Raw genomic sequence first — 15,599 nt, 5'->3', positions numbered from 1 at the left:
AGGCCCTTCAGCCCAACGCATCCATGCCGACCATGGTGCCCACCCAGCTGGTCCCAATTTCCTGTGTTCCACCCACATCCCTCCTAGCCCCACCCCTCCATGTACCTATCCAAGTGATTCTTAGATGATACTATTGTACCTGCCTCAACCATTTCCTCTGGCAGCTGATTCGGTATACTCACTACCCTCTGTTGAAAAAGTTGCCCCTCAAGTCACTTTTAAATCTTTCCCCTCTCACCCTAAACCTATGCCCCCTAATTTTGGACTCCCCTACCCTAGGGAAAAGACTGTTACCATCCACTTCATTTATGCCTCTCATAACTTTAAACATTTCTATAAGGTCGCCCCTCATTCTCCTACATTCCAAGGAATAAAGACCTAGCCAGGCCAATCTTTCCCTCGAACTCAGGCCCTCCAGTCGTGACAACATCCTCGTAAATCTTCTCTACAATTTTTCCAGTTTAACCACATTTTTTCTATAATAGGTTGACCAAAATTGTACACAGTACTCCAAGTACAGCCTCACCAACGACTTATACGACTGCGACATAATGTCCCAACTCCCATACTCAATGCTCCGACTGATGAGGCCAGCGTGGAAAATGCCTTTTTCACCACCCTGTCTACCTGTGATGCCACTTTCAATGAACTATGCACTTGTACTCCTAAGTCCCTCTGTTTCATTACACTCCCTAATGTCCTACCATTCATAGTATAAATCCTATGCTGGTTTGACTTTCCAAAATGCATCACCTCACACTTATCTGTATTAAAATCTACTTGCCACTCCTTGGCCCATTTCCCTAACTGATTAAGATTCCCGTGATCTATGATAACCTTCTTCACCATCAACAACACCTGCTAATTTTGTGTCATCCGCAAATTTACTAAGCCTTGTGCATTCACATCCAAATCATTTATATAAATAACGAATAACAAGGTTCCCAACAACAATCCCTGCAGCACACCGTTAGTGACCAGCCTCCATTCCGAGAAACAACCTTCAACCACCACCCTCTGTTTTCTACCTCTGAGGTAATTTTAAATCCGCCTAACTAGCACTCCCTGGATTCCATGGGACCTAACCTTCCAGACCAGCCTGCCATCTGACTTGAAAATATATCACCATTAGTTTCATCATTTCTGGGTCTGAATTCTGGTGTTGTCTATCTGAAAGTACTGTCAAAGGACTTTGGTACAAGGATTCAGTTCAAGAAAAAGTGGTTTATCATTACTTTCTCAAGGGCAGCTCAGGAGGGACAATAAATGCTGGCTTTGTCAGTGAAGATAACATCACAAATGTGAATAAATAAAAATAATAATTACGTGATTTGATTATATTTCAATGCCATTGCCAATAGATCAATGAAGGTTAATGGGGGGGGGGGGTAAAAATCCAAATTAATTGGGATAATTTGTTAAAGTTACAACTTAATCATTGCTTTATTTAATTTTTCTTTGTCAGCTCTGCTGGATATTTGTGATGTTAATAAAAACCACACAATGTCATTGTTAATCCACCAGATATTTATTAGCCCAATTAGAAGTGGGGTAATCCTGAGATAGAGATCCAAGAAGAAATCTTGTAAAATCATGCTCCCACCAAGAAGTCTGAGCTACCTGCTGCATGTGTGTATCAGAAATGAAGGAGTTTGCCACAATTGTTGGTGTACAAATGGGTGATGTGCCCACCAATGGCATTCTATCTTCTGATGATCAAGTGCTGAATACATGCCACTGTGATATCTTCCAGTTCTTCATACAAAGAAGCCATGAGAATGATGACTGAAACTGCTGACTTGTTATGAATTAAAAGCTCTTTCACTGCATTTGTTGGGAACTAATTTCCTAAAGGTCTCATCTTGAAGGAGACTTCATCTCATCTGTCTCCCAGCATTTGAATCCATTAGGATGCTGAGAATGCAGGGAGAAGAGAGAAAGGGTGGGGCCATATGCAGTAATTACTAATTAAAAAAAGTAAAATTAAATATGATCGTAAAGCAAATGGCACCTGCATAACTGCAGTTGTTCCCTCAGCACCTCTGTTTTAGCAAAAGATTTTCACCCAAAAGTTAATTGGTCCCTCTTAATATCCACCATATCCCACAATAATAAAAGATCAGCTTGTTCTCATAGATACTGAGGGAAAATAAAGCTTCATAATGATACATTTCAGTGAGATTTATATCGTCTTTGTTTGCAAATATAAAAAGCACCCTTTTCAGAACATGAAACACCCAGATCGTCAGGCAACAGCTGTAACATCTTTGACACGTCCTTTGTAAGTAAATATCCAGATGGCCAAGACAATTACCTCCCAGCCTACCAATGCAAGAGGCATGATCCTAAATGATGCATAAAGCATCTCCTCAAAGACAAGGTCACCACGGTAATTAGATGGGTAGTTTCTGAAGCATTGGTTGCTGGCAAATGATCATTAGCAAGTTAGGGTCTTGTGCCTCCTGAGCGAAAAACTATATTTAAAAGGTCAGGTTTTTTGGCAAGTTGCACGTAAACCCTTCTACAGACTTCCAAAACATTTGATAAAATAACATCATTTTCATTATAATGTTAAAGTCACCACTAGGATGCAACAAATTAAAATGTATAAGTATGCAGCAGATTAATATGTATAAAAATAAATTCCAAACAGCCGTGCTCAATTGTCAGAAGCAGTTTAAAATCTGCAAATTCACAGCTTTTTGGGAAGTTTTCCCCTAACTCAAATCTACTCACCAGAGCCCTTCACAGCTCATCCTGCATAATAACACTTGTCCCAATTTGCATTCCATGCAGAATTTCCACATTACAAGTCTTAATGATAAAAGATGAGGGTTTGAATTAGCTTAGTCCCCAAAACAGGTCGCATTGTCATTACCCTGTGCACATGCAAGCTGTCAAAAAAAATGAGCTCTTTGCAGTGTTAAATAATTATTTCATGTTGCTTAGAATCAATATGGAACAGGAGGTCATTCAGTGCATCAACTACATGCCAGTGCTATTCCTTGAATACATGGATCAACATAGAGACTGATGTCAAGAATAACTAACTGCACCTAAAGTGGAAGTGCACTTTTGGTGTGAGATGTAATGAGAGTTTCCTGAAAAGTTAATCAAGGCACTAAGAAATGGCTGACCATAGAAGATACTGAAAATTTATACTGTTGGATACTTACACGTTCTTTTTATTCATCTTGCAAAAGTATACCAGGTAAAGTAAAGGAGACAAACAAGCACACCAACAAGTTTCAGCAATGTGAACTGGAACCTTCCCGGTAATTATGAGGGGAGGGTTCAGGGCAGGCGGAGGTGGGGGAGGGGGGGAGCAGGGAGTGAAGAGGAAATATGCACTGAAGATGGACAGATACTATTGCATGATCTGATGTTCAAAGTCAGAAGTGTTACGGACTCAGTGAAAGTCCCTTTAAGATAGAGAGTGTGTGTGTTTGTGTGTGTGGGGCGTGCTTACGTCAATAGAAGATAAAGGACGTAATGACGTTGTTGAAGAAGAAGAAAGAGAGGGAGAGAGAGAGAGAAGGGAGAGAGACACCAGCCTGCTTGTTTTCTCTATCGATGGATGAGAAACAATAACTGTGTTTGCCACTGAAATCCATGTATGGAAGTTGGAAGTAATCCGGTGGAGTTCACTTTGTTGCTGACCTGTAGAAGGAAACAGGTATTTGTGTGTGGACGACCACGGTTCGGATGCTTTTCGGGGTGAGGAAGTCACTACCGAGTAAACACTGGAGTGTCATTTGGGTTCCATCGTGGAACATTTGGATTTCGTATGTACTCTCTCTCTGTTTTTCTACATCTACGTCTTATCTTCAGACAACGGTGGTTGTTGAAGGAGCCCTTGTTCATGTTTCACCTTATGGCTTGCGGAACTGAACTTTAAGAACCATTCCGGAACTGGGAGTTTTGGACTTTGCCACACACACACACACACACACGAAGAGTTTAGTTTTGGGGTTAACGTTCGAGGTTTAACATTTTTGAATTCTAACATACTAACATTTTTTTTTACTTTTATTTTATGTATTATCATAAGTAGTGATTAATAAAATAGTTTTTAACACTGAATCATGCTCAGTGTGTTTCTTTTGTTGCTGGTTCGTGACAAAATTGGGGGCTCGTCCGGGATAGTTCCCAAGGTTAACGAGATTCGTCCGGGATCCAATCCAAAGATTTTTGAGGGAGGTCTGATAAATTCTTTTTAATTGGCTTGTGTGTGTGGAAACCAGCAGCAATGGATATTAAGGCATTTTTGGAGTCACCAACCCAAAAGGGATTGGAGGTGGCGAAAAAGGATGATCTGATAAAGATTGCTACAAGGTTAAACCTTACAGAAGTAAAGCAGTCTATGAGAAAGGCAGATATTCAGAGACTGATAGCTGGCCATTATGTGGAAAAGAAGGTGTTTGAGAAGGAAGTGTTAAAACAGTTTCCTGGCAGTGAAATAGCAATTTCTGAGGCACAGGTGCAGCTGGCAAAGATAGAGGCCGAACGAGAGCAAACCCAGTTAAAGATAGAGGCTGAACGAGAGCAAAAGAGATTAGAGGCCGAACAAGAGGAAAAGAGATTAGAGGCCGAACAAAAGAAATTAGAGACTGAACAAAAGCTAACTCAGATGAAGATAGAGGCTGATCTAGCAATGAAGCAGATGGAATTGCTGAGGATGCAGCTGATTATACCAAGGTAAAACAAGCTATATTGAAGGCCTATGAATTGGTCCCTGAGGCTTATAGACAAAAATTCAGAGATTTGAGGAAATCTGCAGATCAGACTTATATGGAATTTGCCAATGGAAAGAGAATATGTTTTGAACGATGGTGCCTGGCTAAAAATGTAGATGGGGATTATGATAAATTGACAGAATTGATACTAGTGGAAGACTTTAAAAGATGTGTTCCAGCTGAATTAACAACATATTTAAATGAAAAGGCAGTGGAAACTTTACAAGAAACTGTTAGGTTGGCAGATGATTATGCTTTAACCCATAAATCCAAATGGGGACAACCTAAAACCTTTCAAAAGAGTTACAAAGACAATCCAGGTAAACCGGAGATTAAATTGGGAGGTAATCAAAAAGGAAAAGATGAAAAGAAGCCAGGGCTGGAGAAACCTGTTGAGCGTACTTGTTATTACTGTAGGAAACCTGGCCATGTGATATCTAATTGTGCCCTTTTGAAGAAAAAGAAGGAAGCTGTGCCCAATGCTTGCTTTCAGGCAATTAAAAATCAAAAAGGTTTAGGAGATGCTGTTAAAGATCAGTCCTTGCAAGAGGTAAAAGCAGAAAAGTTGGAGGAGGTGAGAAAGGAATTCCGTTCGTATGTATCAGAGGGTTTTGTTTCACTGAATGATGAGTCACCCCAGGTGCCAGTGAAAATTCTTAGAGATACTGGGGCTAGTCAATCTCTCTTGCTGGACAGTGTTTTAAATTTTGGAGAAGAAAGTGACACTGGTGAAGTAAATCTAGTACGAGGCGTTACAGGTGAGACCATGTCTGTCCCTTTTCACAGGGTGATTTTAAAGTCAAAGTTCGTAGAAGGACCAGTCGAGATAGGGATAAGACCTAGTTTGCCAGTGGAAGGAGTTTCTTTGTTATTGGGAAATGACCTTGCAGATGGAGAAATTGTTCCTGTGGTACGGTTAACGACCAAACCAAGGATTGATGAGTCTGAGAATGATCCAGATGTTTACCCATCATGTGCAGTGACTCGAGCTAGAGCTAGAGAATTAGCCAAGACAGACAGTCCGATGCAGTCTGATGTGGTTCCTTGTGACAGTCCTAAACAGGAAGAAAATTATGATGCCTTATCTGAGACTTTTCTGTCTTCACTGGAGGATCAACATCCTTATAGTGAGCCTGAATTTAAAGATTTGTCTTTGTCGAGGAAGGATTTTATGGTGGAACAGACAAAGGACCCTGAGTTGACAGAATTGAAAGAAAAAGCACTCTCATGTGAGGAGATTGGAAAAGTGCCAACTGGATACTATGTCAAAAATGGAGTGTTAATGAGGAAATGAGACCTCCTCATGTTCCTGTTACTGAGGAATGGGAAGTTATTCATCAGGTTGTTGTTCCAAAAGTTTATAGGGATGAGATTTTAAACCTGGCCCACAGTATGCCTTTGGGTGGTCATTTTGGTGTGAACAAAACTGTAGGGAAGATCTTGAAACAATTCTATTGGCCTGGTTTGAGAAAAGATGTGGTGATGTTTTGTCGAACCTGCCACACATGTCAGATGGTAGGTAAACCAAATCAAAAACCCCCTGTGGCTCCTTTGAAGCCAATTCCTGCTTTTAGTGAACCCTTTTCGAAGGTGATTGTGGACTGTGTTGGCCCCTTACCAAAGTCTAAGACTGGAAATCAGTATTTGTTAACCATCATGTGTGCCACTTCTAGATTTCCAGAGGCAATACCCCTTAGAAATATTAAGGCCAAGACGGTGTCAAAGGCTCTTGTAAAATTTTTTACCTTGTTTGGTTTGCCAAAAGAAATCCAATCTGATCAAGGTAGTAATTTTATGTCAAAAATTTTTCAACAAATAGTCTATGAGCTGGGAGCAAAGCAGATTGTATCATCTGCATATCACCCAGAATCTCAAGGAGCTCTGGAGAGATTTCATTCTACTCTCAAAAATATGCTGAAGACTTATTGCTTTGAAAACACAAAGGATTGGGATGAAGATATTCATTTACTTTTGTTTGCCGTTAGAGAATCAATCCAGGAGTCAATAGGATTTAGTCCGTTTGAGCTTGTATTTGGACATAGGGTGAGAGGACCTTTGGAGTTGTTAAGAGAGCAATGGGTTAATGAGGAAGTTCACTTGAGTCTGTTGGACTATGTCCAAAAATTTAAAACTTGGTTGGAGAGAGTCTGCCAGCTAGCGAGAGAGAATTTGAAAACAAGCCAGATAAGAATGAAGACATATTTTGATAGACGTGCTCGGCCTAGGACACTCGCAGTGGGGCAAAAGGTGTTGGTATTTTTCCCTAGCCAAAATAATCCCTTGCAGTCTCGTTTTTCTGGACCCTATGTTATTGAATCTCGAGTGACTGATCTAACATATATAATCAAAACACCAGATAGACGCAAGAAAACACAACTCTGTCATGTAAATATGCTAAAACCTTATTATGAGAGGGATTCAGTTGTGGCCTTGGTGGATGGTGTAAAGGTTGTTTCTAGAATGCCTGATGTTGATGTTGAGGAAGGCCAATTTAGACCAAATATTGTTCCATCGAAACTAAAAAACCAAAATATCATGGAGAACCTTGAAACGAAGTTGGACCATTTACAAGTTTCACAAAAACAACAGATGAGAGAATTAATTTTAAAATTTAAAAATCTGTTCCCAGATGTTCCAAACAGAACATCGATAATCACCCATGATGTTGATGTTGGGGATGCAAAACCAATCAAACAACACCCATATCGAATGAATGTGGAAAAAAGTAAACTTGTTGATCAGGAAATAAAATACATGTTGGAAAATGATATTATTAGACATTCTACTTCAAATTGGAGTTCGCCCTGTGTTATTGTACCTAAACCTGATGGAACTGTTAGATTTTGCACAGATTACAGGAAAGTGAATGCTGTAACGAAGTCAGATGCTTACCCCATTCCTAGGGTGGATGATTGCATAGACAGAGTGGGAAAGGCAAAATTTCTTACAAAGATTGACCTATTAAAAGGGTACTGGTGTGTTCCATTAACAGATAGAGGAAGGGAGATTTCTGCCTTTGTAACCCCTTCTGGATTGTATGAATACAATGTTTTGCCATTTGGAATGAAAAATGCTCCAGCAACATTTCAAAGAATGATTAATTCAGTGATTCATGGGTTAAAACATACAGATGCCTACATTGACGACTTAGTGACCGGGAATGATACATGGGAGGATCACATCTCTGCGTTAGAAAGGTTGTTTGAAAGACTTTCCAAGGCTAACCTTACAGTTAACTTGGCTAAAAGTGAATTTGGCCATGCCACTGTGACGTATCTTGGTTATGTTGTAGGTCAAGGCAAGCAAGCTCCTGTTCAGGCAAAAGTTCAAGCAATATCTGAGTTCCCTATTCCCACAGGTACGAGGACTGTTAGAAGATTTTTGGGAATGGTTGGATATTATCGAAAATTTTATAAAAATTTTGCTGATATTGCTCTTCCCCTAACTAATCTTCTGAAGAAGGGAGTAAAGTTTGTTTGGACAGATTCTTGTCAAGAAGCATTTGAGAAGCTGAAAGCCATTTTATGCTACCATCCTGTGCTCAAAACACCTGACTTTGAAAAGCCATTTTCATTAGCAGTAGATGCCAGTGATGAAGCTGCAGGAGCTGTGTTGTTGCAGAAGGGTGACCTTGATGATATTGACCATCCTGTAGCTTACTTTTCAAAGAAATTTAATGAGCATCAAAAGAATTATTCCACTATAGAGAAAGAATTACTGTCGCTTGTTTTAGCCTTGCAACATTTCAGTGTATATGTTTGCACCGCTCAGAAACCATTGACTGTATATACAGATCATAACCCACTGGTGTTTCTGAGCCGAGTCAAAAACAAGAACAGAAGGCTGTTAAACTGGAGTTTAATTTTGCAAGAGTTTGATCTCAGGATAACTCACATTAAAGGCAAAGATAATGTGATTGCTGATTGTCTTTCTCGATGTTAAATGGGAAACATGTATCTGTACTAATCTGATAGTCTGTAGTTGTGTAGCAGGATAATTATTAACATTACTAACTGTATGCGCGGTTAAATTTTTCTTGGGAAAATTTTTTTTTAGGTGGGAGGTGTTACGGACTCAGTGAAAGTCCCTTTAAGATAGAGAGTGTGTGTGTTTGTGTGTGTGGGGCGTGCTTACGTCAATAGAAGATAAAGGACGTAATGACGTTGTTGAAGAAGAAGAAAGAGAGGGAGAGAGAGAGAGAGAAGGGAGAGAGACACCAGCCTGCTTGTTTTCTCTATCGATGGATGAGAAACAATAACTGTGTTTGCCACTGAAATCCATGTATGGAAGTTGGAAGTAATCCGGTGGAGTTCACTTTGTTGCTGACCTGTAGAAGGAAACAGGTATTTGTGTGTGGACGACCACGGTTCGGATGCTTTTCGGGGTGAGGAAGTCACTACCGAGTAAACACTGGAGTGTCGTTTGGGTTCCATCGTGGAACATTTGGATTTCGTATGTACTCTCTCTCTGTTTTTCTACATCTACGTCTTATCTTCAGACAACGGTGGTTGTTGAAGGAGCCCTTGTTCATGTTTCACCTTATGGCTTGCGGAACTGAACTTTAAGAACCATTCCGGAACTGGGAGTTTTGGACTTTGTCACACACACACACAAAGAGTTTAGTTTTGGGGTTAACGTTCGAGGTTTAACATTTTTGAATTCTAACATACTAACTTTTTTTTTACTTTTATTTTACATATTATCATAAGTAGTGATTAATAAAATAGTTTTTAACACTGAATCATGCTCAGTGTGTTTCTTTTGTTGCTGGTTCGTGACAGAAGGTTGCAGACTAAAGTTGCATAGATTTCAGAGGCTGAAGTGGTTAAACTTCAATCAGTGCACAGGAATCAGGGCAGTGGTGGGGAGAGGAGGGAAGGCAATGGATAGCACAATGCCAACTTGCAGAAAGTGAGCTCGAAACCTACACTGATTCTACTGCAGGGGAGACAGATGAGGACTCTGGTGGGTGAAGCGACAGAAAGCAAAGGTGTACATAGCCAAATACTTAGACTTCGGGATTCAGCAGATTTTTGCCATGCACCATGTCAAGGAGTACAGAGGAATCTTGATATTGGCATATGCCCTTAAGGACTTGGAACTCATTCCATCCAACATGGAGCAGGTCAACACCTCCATTCAGCACACTGGAAACCTGACCATGATGCCATGTTGGACTCGTACTACCTCTTGCAATACAGCATCAGCAGCTTTCAAATGTTCTAGTTGAAAATCATGCTGCTACCTTGCACACTATGATGTCTACCTTTGTGGCTCTGGATGTTGCTGGTTAAGGGGGCTCCCTGGATTTCACAGGTTTGACCCGTCCTTCAGGTAACCATGGCTCCATGAATGACAGCATTTGTACTTCTGCCAATGACACTCTGGCAGAGCCCTCAGTGTTTCCTTGGCAACCTGTCAACTCAGACTGCTTCAGCCCAGGCCAGCAGATTGCAGTCTGACATTACACCTTCTAAGCCCTGAGCTGCTTTAGGTCACCTTCAGAGGTCAACTACAGCATTCACAATTGGAGGTCAGCAGATTTCCACCAGCCAGCAGGAAACACCTTGTTGGAGCAATAGGACAGGGAAAAGCACTGGAGGATTGGGACTAATACAGAAGGGTGATTAGTTTGATTTTTTTTAAAAGACAAGAATTAAGTAATAATTCCATTACCTAAGTGGATTGGAGGCTACATTTCAGCTCATTTTCATTTTTGTGTTAGAAGGATAACATGATGGTCAGTGATAAGTGGAAAGGTGAGAGTGTGGGATTATTGAGTAACAGCAATGCAAGGTTGAAGTTATTTGATCATAAATTCAGGCAAGAGGGATCATTTTATTGTCGCCTAGTTTGCCCTCCCTGCTGCTTTTCATCCACTTCCCTCCAGTTGCTCATACTCCTGCTCTTTTGGTTATTCATGTGATGATCAGGGCTGTTCCTTTAACAGCCAGTCTCTGCAACTAGTAGAAATCTATTACAAACCTTGAATGCCTGAAGCTAAGCACAGAATGAGTTGTGCTAATTTAATTCAGGCAGTAAAATTGCTGCTTGAAAATGCCAAAGGTGTTCTACATAAAGTTCCCTATGGCTGAATTGCTTTCATTGCTCTTCTGCTGTGCACATACATATGGGTGATGGTCCTGGGTTGAGAGCTACATGAAGAGGGGGTAATTGTCATCAGCCAGTAGCCAACTTTGAACTTGGCATGGTGAGTCCAATACATGTGGGACAAAAGGACTGACAAAGGATGAAAGAGTTGTGAGTGTTGACAAGCTTAAGGGCATTCACCTGCATGGCATGTTCACTGCCTGTGGCTGCACAACAGCTGCACATCTTTGGTTCACAAAATCAATCAGGTTCACATGCAGAGCACGACAGGCAGTATGCTGCAGTCAAAGACACCCTGCATAATTGGATAGCTGCACAATGCTTGTCTCCAGCAAATGGAAACAAAAGTTGCCTCTGTGCATAGAGAACTTTGGTGACCAGCAAAAAGCAGGGAGCGTGTTTTTTCCTTAATATCACCAACAACCTTGAAAAATCCACATGCATAAAAATTAACAGCCTCAAACTGCTACATGGCCACAGGTAAAGCAGACTGTGCTCTACAATGAAGCTACAGCAGCTGGTAGGTTTCAGTCACAAACATTTTCGTGAAGCAAGGTCTGCAATGAAATCGAGAAAATAGAATTATCCCAAGAGAAAACACAAGGATTTGGTCCCCTACTTCTCCTGCTCCCTGTGGCTTTCCCTCATTTCATAATCACACTCAATTCCTGGAGGAAGGCTCACCAGGCCACTTAGATCTGGAAGCAAACTGTTATTTAAGTTGTTAGACAAACAGAAAAATACTTTAACAGCAGCCAGATAACTCCCTGTAGATCATTCAAACCATAGCCAAGTACAAGAAACCTCCTAAGATATGTACAATGCACCAACAGCCAGAAGAAGTAATCCAGCAATTAAACTGCAAGTATTTCATGATCCCTTTAAAATAGCACTATTGAAGAGCTAGGGTTGGGGATGGGAGAGTAGGAGTGGGGAAGGATCCTTCAATCCATGCAACATAATTTTCAGCTCTGCAAAGGAGTGTAGGCTGGAATATACAGTTTGAAAATGGCAGCACTGGCATCAGCATTACACACTGATTAATGTTGTGATCTGTCTATATGCTCCATACACTGGTGATGATTAAGTCTGTACACTTTAACACCTTTGCCAAGATAACATCTTGCACACGTCCCATCAGTAGAGCACACAAGTATGTCAGATCCCATTTTCAAGCACTTGGTAGCTGATGGTATTTGAAAAAGACTCCACAAAAGCCCCTTGTAGCCCATATTGCTTCCTGTTCAGAATAATGCTTTCGGAGATTTTTTTTTATATTTCCCTTTTATATTTGCATTAGTTTTAACCTGGTAGATCCTTAATAAGTGGTTTAAATCATATTTTTGAAAATATTGTTTCACTTTGAGTCATTATCTACAATAATGAAAACAATCACCAATCTTTTATCTCTCTGTAATGTTTATTTAAAATTTTAAAAGGAAAAGTTAATGGGAGACGGACACAACCACACCTTGCCTTGATCACATGTCCTGTCCCAAATTTCCCCCTTGGGTAGTGATTTTGCCTCTCCTGACCCCAGGAATGTGGGAGTTATTATTTACCCTGTCTGTGAAAGTTCCTATCCTTGGGGACATTCCCAGTGCTCACATCTGACAGAAATTAAAGACCCAGCAGTCATTTCACACAGCACAAGGGAAGAGATTTTGAGTCACAAAACTCCTCAATGGTGAAGGTTTCTCACCCAATTCAGAAAGGGAATGTCGTAACTAATGCTGGATGAAGTGCTTTGCTCAGTGTTACTGAAGGTACTGAAACGACAGAATATAGGTACAGGATAAATATTGTAGATTCTAGGATTTTCCCATTCAATCTCTGAGAACAAAAGGGCCAATGCCAACTGATGGCAGGCTGCTGGAGGATTTTGATGTCATCTGAGCTAAGTAGGCCTGTGAAATCCTGGTCATTTAGCATTATCTGGCACGAGTCACCTTTGCATCCCTGAAGGAACTACTGTTAGGGGGAGATGGGATGACAGTTATCCTCATGCAATACTCTGACTCTGTTCACAGAATCTCAAAATGGTTACAGTACATAAGGAGGTCACTCAGCCCATTGAGTCCTTACCAGCCTAGGAAGTCCCACAATGCTTCCATGAATATTGCGACAAAACAACAGATGCAACTGAGAAAGCTGAAATGTGCTGCAGGGAAGTGGGATAAAGAGAGAATCCATTGAGGAAGTTGAGATCACTGACTCTGGTGCATATAACCCGCAGCCTGAATATTTATCCTTTGATTCTATTTACTACACTGCTAAAGCAATTGAATAAAATCAAACTGAGCCATGCAAGGAGTAAGCACCTCTATCAAATGAGAGAGCTGAGACGAATCTTGGCAAATAATAATGGATTTGCCCCTGGAAATAATATTTCATGAAGTTTGTGTTGACAAGGGTATTGGACAAGTCAATAGCTGTTCCAAACAATGTGAGGTAGCTTTTGGAAGAATTATTTCTATGACTCTGCTTGGATATGAAATCAATTCCAAGCCAAAATGGTTATTTACTTTGGGGTTGATTACAATTTCTCAGAAATATGACGACTTTCCGTGCAATCTCTGATGAAAACTTGGTAATACTCAAAGAAAATGGTATGGGAAAAGTCTTCAAATATAATGGAAAAATAGGAAATTATTTACCAAATGTTTCTGAAGGTAGCAATGGCATCAAAATATATAAAATGACAAAACACAACATAAATTGTATTTAAATAGTGCCTGTAACAGAGAAGAACATACCAATGTGGTTCAGATCACAACCATTATCATTTTTAATATCATACTTGTGATGTAAATTGAAATAATAATAGATTACTGAGAAAATGGGAACATAGGATTACTCCATGAGCTGGCATAGATTTGAGGGGATGAATACGTCATAAGGAAATATGGAAATACAGACACAAACCAAGTCAGAAAAGATAGTTTATTATCGCACATAATTTCAATGGATCTCTTGGTAAATAAAGGATTATAATTCCTGTGTATTGAGCCTTTTAAATCTGCATATGTTAAATTACACATTAATTAACCTTTTCATTGTAGTACTAATGTGTTTGTAATGTCAATATAGTGCAAAGAAAATGTTTTTCAACATTTCACCAACTTGCATTTAATCTGCCATCAGCAAATTAGCCAACAAGGATATTATGTTCCAACTATCAGCTAGTAAGGCTACTGGCTACCCTTTCTCCTACTGCTGTTGGAAAGTGGAAAGTAGGACCCAGCAAGCCACCCTATTCCCCATCTTTTACAGCTGATTCCAATGACCTCAGGGAAAGACAACAGTCACTGGGCCAGTGGTTGAAAGGCTCCTGAAATCTTTCTCCCTTCAAATGGGGCTTATGATTGGCAATTTTCACTGCTCCCAACCCTATAAACACTCACTAAAGTATTGGCCCAATTCTGAGCTATTATTTAGATGTATTCTACTATTTTTTGTAAGACAAAGTTTGACAGTGAACTGTAACATTTTCTGGGGACCAAGACTATTGTCAAGTTTTCTACCCCATTGATTCAGTGAGAATAGGTCTCTTATCCAAACCAGCTGCTTTCTTCTTCTTCCTGTTGCTGCACAGGTACAGCAAAGGACAGTGTACATGAACAGTGTAAAAAATATAGCATGATATACATATCAAGACATTCGTTTTGGAGCGCACTGCATACACCTTTAAAGCAGTTCTGGCGGTAGACTTGTTGGCTCATTGTTATGATGTCATACAGTCATAGAGCAATACAGCACGGATACAGGCCCTTCAGCCCAACTAGTCCATGCCAACCATAGTACCCACCCAGCTTGTCCCAATTTCCTGCATTTGGCCCATATCCCTCTAAGCCACACCCCTCCATGTACCCATCCAAGTGCTGCTTAACTGATGCTATTGTTCCTGCCTCAACCACTTCCTCTGGCAGCTCATTCCATACTCCCCACACCCTGCATTAAAAAGTTGCCCCTCAGGTCCCCTCTTAAATCTTTCTCCTCTCACCTTAAATCTATGCCCCCTAGTTTTGGACTCCCCTACCCTGGGGAAAAGACTGTTACCATCCACCTTATCTATGCCTCTCATAATTTTAAACATTTCTATAAGGTCACCCCTCATTCTCCTACATTCCAAGGAATAAAGACCTAGCCTGGACAACCTCTCCCTAGAACTCAGGCCCTCTAGTCCTGCCAACATCCTCAGAAATCTTCCATGCATTTTTTTCCAGTTTAACCCTTTTCTATAATAGTGACAAAACCTGTACACAGTACGCCAAGTACGGCCTCACCAACGACTTACACAACTGCAACATAATGTCCCAACTCCTATACTCAATCCCCTGACCAATGAAGGCTAGCGTGCTAAATGCCTTTTTCACCACCCTGTCTACCTGTGATGCTTCTTTAAATGAACTATGCACTTGTACTCCTAGGTCCCTCTATTCCATTATGCTCCCTAATGCCCTACCATTCATAGTATAAGCCCTACTCTGGTTTGACTTTCCAAATGCATCACCTCACACTTATCTGTATTGAAATCCACTTGCCAGTCCTCGGCCCACTTCCCCAACTGATCGAGATTCCCCTGTAATCTATGATAACCTTCTTCACTATCAACAACACCTCCTAATTTTGCATCATCTGCAAACTTGCCGAACAAGCCTTATGCATTTGCATCCAGATCATTTATATAAATAACAAATAACACAGGTCCCAACAACAACCCCTGTGGCACACCACTAGTCACTAGTCTCC

The sequence above is a fragment of the Pristis pectinata genome, chromosome 4 (genome assembly GCF_009764475.1).
Source record: "Pristis pectinata isolate sPriPec2 chromosome 4, sPriPec2.1.pri, whole genome shotgun sequence".
Taxonomy (NCBI): Eukaryota; Metazoa; Chordata; class Chondrichthyes; order Rhinopristiformes; family Pristidae; genus Pristis; species Pristis pectinata.
The sequence above is the reverse complement of the archived record's forward strand: the minus strand, read 5'-3'. Positions refer to the sequence as shown.